Source organism: Cupressus sempervirens, chromosome 7 (assembly GCF_028749045.1).
Source record: "Cupressus sempervirens isolate cs-2001-9-10 chromosome 7, ASM2874904v1, whole genome shotgun sequence".
Classification (NCBI taxonomy): Eukaryota; Viridiplantae; Streptophyta; class Pinopsida; order Cupressales; family Cupressaceae; genus Cupressus; species Cupressus sempervirens.
This window is the reverse complement of record NC_143124.1, coordinates 578,184,508-578,190,507: the sequence shown is the minus strand read 5'-3', so window position 1 is coordinate 578,190,507 and position 6,000 is coordinate 578,184,508.

The window sequence follows — 6,000 nt, the reverse complement described above, 5'->3', positions numbered from 1 at the left end:
CCTCATTTTCGTGGAATACCTCAAAAATTAGTAGATTTAGAATTTCATCCACCCTTTGAATCACCTCATTCTGATAGGTTTAGGTTTCTTCCTTCATATGAGACTATTGCCTTGAATTCATACATCCCACCTCATCGTCATCACACAATGACAAAGGTCTTTTCTCCTTCAAACCCTAAAAGTCCACATGGTTCATAGTCTCCAAAAAAACCTGTAAATAACGCTATAATTATCTCTAATAAGGAAGTCGAAGAGACTTGGCTTGAATGTCAAAAGCGAGGAATTTTTGTATTTTGGAATTGTCCTCAGAAAGATTTCCCTCTTCTCTCTGAGTGGCTATAAGAAAATTGCGATGAACAAGTAAGTATTTCTCACTTCTCAGATAGGATTCTTTATTTACATTGCTTGGATGATTCTGTTAAGAAAGAATTCATTTCAATATGTGAGTGTTTCTTTAAAGATCATGTTGTTAAATTTGTAGAATGGTCCCACGATTTTAGAGTAGAAGGGTTACACTTTATGATTCTAACTTGGTTTAATATCCAATCTTTACCTCTGGAGCCTCTCTAAATAGAGATTCTAAGATCTATAGGATCTGCTCTGGGAGAGCTTATTGGTATTGATTCCACCTATCAGTACTGTAACAATGTTAAAATGCTCATCAAAACCAAGTTTAATCAATCAACACAGATGCAGAGGAAAGTAATAACTAACAAAGCTACATATGATCTAAAACTGCAAATTTATGAAGACAAAATATCAGTGATTATAAGATTAGATGGCACTAACAAAATTAGATTCAATACTCTACCTCTCACTTCAGATTTCAACAGTAAATTCCCATGGTTAAGAATCATGAAGAAAAGAATGAGTCAAAGGTATCTAGATCAGAACATCTCTCAAACTTCCCATGAGAAGTTTGAGTTCTAGACAGAACCATTTTGTACAAAAGGGACAGTCAGTAGATGGACTAAGGATTCTCTAACAGACAAAGTTAAGCTCAAATCAGTCATAGTTGTTAACCATAAGGAGAAACAAGAATTAACAAATGATTTTAATTCTATCAAAAACTGGAAATCCAAAGGAAAGAAAAAATCATCAAAAAGCAGCAGGGGTCAGAGTAAGATAGCAGATAATGGCACAATCAAGGAAAACAATGAAAACAAAGAATCATAGCATCTACAGTAACAACTGATACATAAAGAAAAAGAAAAAGAAAAATCCAATACCATCACAAAAAAACATAAGGAGGTAGAGTTCCAACCTGATGATAAGTATATAGAGATTAAGTTAAGTCACAAAAGTGAAGGTACCAAACAAAGAGTGATTTCAAAATTACAAGAAGTAGAGGTTACATGGGACAATAAAGAGAGAAATATAGAGGACATAGAGAATTTGTTTTTATTTGATTTAGATGGGAAAAATGAAGAGGAATATAAAATCCAGAAGGAAAAGAGCCAAATGGAGCACTATCAGTCATAGGAGCCTGAGGACAAAATAGTAACTTTGGTTACTAATAACCTATACAAGTTTTTGCAAACTCCAAGTTCTGCAATAAATTCACCATTTACCCCAATCAACAACCAAAAGGACATGGAAATGAATACAAAGAAAGTAGACAAGTTTCCAATAAAGGTTCATGATTTCTTGAATAGGGATAGTATCTTAGATCCAATGGTAGACAATATGAGCATATCTAAATGAGAAAAAGATAGCCTTAATCATCTAACTAATGAATTAGTTCAAGTTTTTTTCTTTGAGAATATTGATAAAACCACTAATGCTCAGAAGGAGGATTTAATTCAGAGAATCCTCAAATTAGGTGGGAACAATTACACATGTGAGGATCTAAGAAAAGATCTATTAAACATTGAGAATGAGGATAATAACATGAACCAATCTCAGATGAAAAAGCAAGGAATAGTTGCGGAACTAAAGGACAAAGATATGAGCAATGACAACAAAGTAGGATCAGATTTAGATCTAGGGAAGCATTCTAGTCTCATAAAATAGATATTAAGAGAACTCGAATATGAAGAAACTGAAAAGAACACTTGTGATAAGATTACTGTTGTATAGAAGGTGGAAGCGAATCTAGACCAACTTGGGATTCATATGAATCAAGAAGGTCCTAAATCACCTATTTGTGGCAAATTGAAACGCAAAAGAGGAAGAAGATCATGAAAGGAACTAAGGGATGCAGATGGGCACAACAGAGAACAACAAAAGATAGACCAATTATTTAACAATGGGAAGGGGAAGTGCCTTCTTGAGGAGGTATGAAGATCACTACCTGGAATGCTAGGGGTCTTAATGCCCCTAGCAAAAAAAGGTTATTAAAACATAACCTCAAATCCTTTGAATATGATATTGTTCTAATTCAGGAAACTAAATTAAATAAATTAGAAGGAACTAAATTAGATAAGATGTTAAGTCTTTGGAATTCTATTTTTCAAGAATCCATAGGAGCTTCAGGGGGTTTAGGAATATTCTGGAACCCCAGGAAGGTTTCCATAGATATTCTAAACATCAGTAATAACTGGATTAGTGGTAGTGTTCAGAGTTTAAAATTAGATCTTAAGTTTATCCTCATATATGTCTATGGTCCAATTAGTAATATCGGTAAAAAATTAGTTTGGGAAGATATTGGCTTGTTTTATGAATAATCTCAAGGGCAGCTTGTTTTTATTAGGGGGAGACTTTAACACAATTCTAGATATTAATGAAAAAGTAGGTGGAAATCTACTATTATCAAAAGCATCCAAAGACTTCAAAGAATGGTGTTATTCTCATAACATGATTGATATTCCTATCAGTAATGGGATTTTCACATGGAATAATAGGAGGAAGGATTTTTCTTACATTGCTAAAAAACTAGATAGGTTCTTGATTAAAGGTGACCTGGATGCTAATAATCTAAATTTTCAATCCTCTATGTTGCCAATTGCTAGGTCCGATCATTTTCTAGTCAGATTCAAATTTTCAGAGCCACATAAACCTGCTAGGAACCTGTTTAAATGTGAGAAAATGTGGTTTTTAGATCCCAGCTTCATCAATAATATTAAAGAATGGTGGGCACAAGACAACTTTGAAGGCTCAAAGATGTTCAATTTTGTTGCCAAAATGAAGATGCTTAAGGAAAGAAATCTCAGATGGAATAAGGAACACTTGAATAACATCTTTAAAGAAAAATTAGATTTAGAAAAGCAATTAAAGGATTTAAACTCAAAAATAATTAGGAAAGGTATGAACAATGACAACTATTTGTTAGAAAAAGAAATATTAGCAAGGCAAGAGGATATATTATCCAAAGAGGAAATTTTCTGGAGACAAAAATCAAGAGAAAGATGGTTAGATGAAGGGGATTGGAATGTGAAATTCTTCCATAATTCCACTTTATATAACAGATCAAAGAGTAGAATAACATGTATCAAGAATCACTTGGGCATTCTAACGGACAGGCCAAGTGAAATTGTGGGTACCTTTGTAGAATACTTTCAGAATATCTTAAACAATTATGAAGGATTGAATGGAACAACTCAAGCTAATCTTCTCAAAGTTATCCTCAAAATTGTCACAACTAAAGATAATAAGGCTCTAAATAAACCTATCACCTTGGAAGAAGTGAGGATGGTAGTCTTTGACATGAATTTGGATAAATTCCCTAGCCTAGATGGTTTTCAGGCCTTCTTTTTTCAAAAATGTTGGGATATTATAGGTATAGATCTTTGGAAAGCAATTGAAGCCTCAAGAAAAGGAGGTGCTCTAATCAGAAATCAATCATTCCTTTCTCACCTTGATTCCCAAGAAATCGGAACCTAAGACCCCAGGAGATTTCAGACCAATCACTCTTTGTAACATTGTTTACAAAGCTTTTTCTAAGATTTTAGCAAATAGACTTAAGGGTATTCTCCCTAAAATAGTAACGGAGGAACAAATAGGATTTGTACCAAGTAGATCCATTCTTGATGGCATCATTACCATTCAAGAGACAATTCATTCTGCTTGTACGAACAAAGAGGCATGCATGTTCATGAAATTGGACATTCAAAAAGCATACAACATAGTTGATTGGAGGTTTCTATGTAAGGTTCTTGAAGCCTTCAAATTCTCTAATCAATGGATCAACCTCATTTACAAATTCATATCCACTCCCAAAATCTCAATTCTCGTTAATGGAACACCAAAAGGTTTCTTTGATATATCAAGGGGTATTAGTCAAGGAGACCCATTATCTCCCTCACTTTACATCATCATGGCATAAGCATTTGGGAGAGCAATGGCTGATGCGCATAAAAATCAAAAGATTTTAGGCATTACGATTACTAGAAATATGCCCAACATTACTCATCAACAATATGCAAATGATACAATCCTACCTGGCAAAAGCATAGTTGAAGAGGCTCTTGGGCTAAAAGCCATCATTAAAGCCTATATGGAAGCCTCAGGACAAAAAGCAAATGAGCTCAAATCTGAGATTTACTTAATAAATACAAGATCTGATATAGAACAACAAATATGGAAGATCATGGGATACAAAAAAGGTTTGTTCCCCTATAAGTATTTGGGAATTGCCTTAGAAAAAGGATCGAGATCAAGTAAGGTATGGTGCAATACCTTGGAAAAAATGGATGCAAAGCTTAGTTGTTGGAAGGATAAATGGTTGAAAAAGGCAAGAAAAAGTACCAAGATCAGATCGGTCTTATTTGCCATTCCAACCTTCCCTCTATCTTGTCTCCATTTATCCAAGCATAACCTCCTTAAATTTGAATATAAACTTCAAATTTTTCTTTGGAAGGATTGTGAAGAAGATAAAAATTTGGTGCTCATCAAATGGGAGAACATTTTTAAACCTAAGGATTTGGGTGGGTTGGGGATCAAGAATTTACAATGGCAGAACGAAGCCCGTGAAACTAATTTAGCATCTCTATAAGGAAAGAGAGCACAAATGGGCTAAGATCCTATACAATAAATATCTTAATGTGGAGGATCCCCTATCGATTTTTAGGGTGAAAAACCTGCCTAAAGGTTTTGAGAGCTAGAACTTCATGATAAAGTGTCGCCATTTGGTTTGTAAGTATTTGACTTGGGATGTAGGCAAGGGCGATGAGGCCTTTTCTGGGAGGATTCTTGGGATAGACACCCACCTTTACAACATAGCTCTGTCCCTAAGGATCTCAAAGATAAATTAATTAATCTATGGGGAAATAAAGTCTATGACTACAAGGCAGTGGTTCATGTAGAAGGTGAATCTAAATGGGTGTGGAAATCTTTGGATGGTGTGGGTGTGGATGCTGAGACAATTAAAGATTATGATAAACTATTAGAAGATAGGAGGATTAAGCGATCAGAGAAGAAAGATGAACTATTTGGGCAACCTCAAATGATGGGAAGTATAGTGTGAAAAATGGATATAGGGCACTTTTACATTCTAAAAAATGAGACAAAGTGGATATTCTGCTAAAACTCTACTGGGACTCTACATGCCTTCCAAAAGTAGGATTCTTTTTATGGTTGGCTTACCAAAATAGAATTCTGACCATGGACAGGTTATGTAAACTTGGTTTTCATGGTCCATCTAGATGTGTTCTATGTAAACAAAATAGCGAAGACACTGATCATATTCTATTTAACTATTTTTTTTCCAAAGATGTTGGGAATGGCTCAGGCACATGTTGGGTTGGTCAACGCCTTTCCCGAAATCCTTTTCTGAACTCCTCAAGGGATGGCCAACCAACCTAGCCAAGGGCGTTTATAATAAATTATGGAACCTTTTCCCTTCCATTTTGGTATGGGAAATTTGGAAGGAAATCGACGTATTTTCCACAATTTAGAATTGAAACCTGAAGAGTTAATAATAAAAATGGAAGCTAGAATAGTGGAAACAACTAATTCGCATCTTAGGAATGCTCAAAAAGAGGAAGGTTCCTTCTCTATTTGGGATGGGAAAATGAAGAAGAATTGGTCTAACTTGATTAATCCTCCTCTGTTCTATGTGAA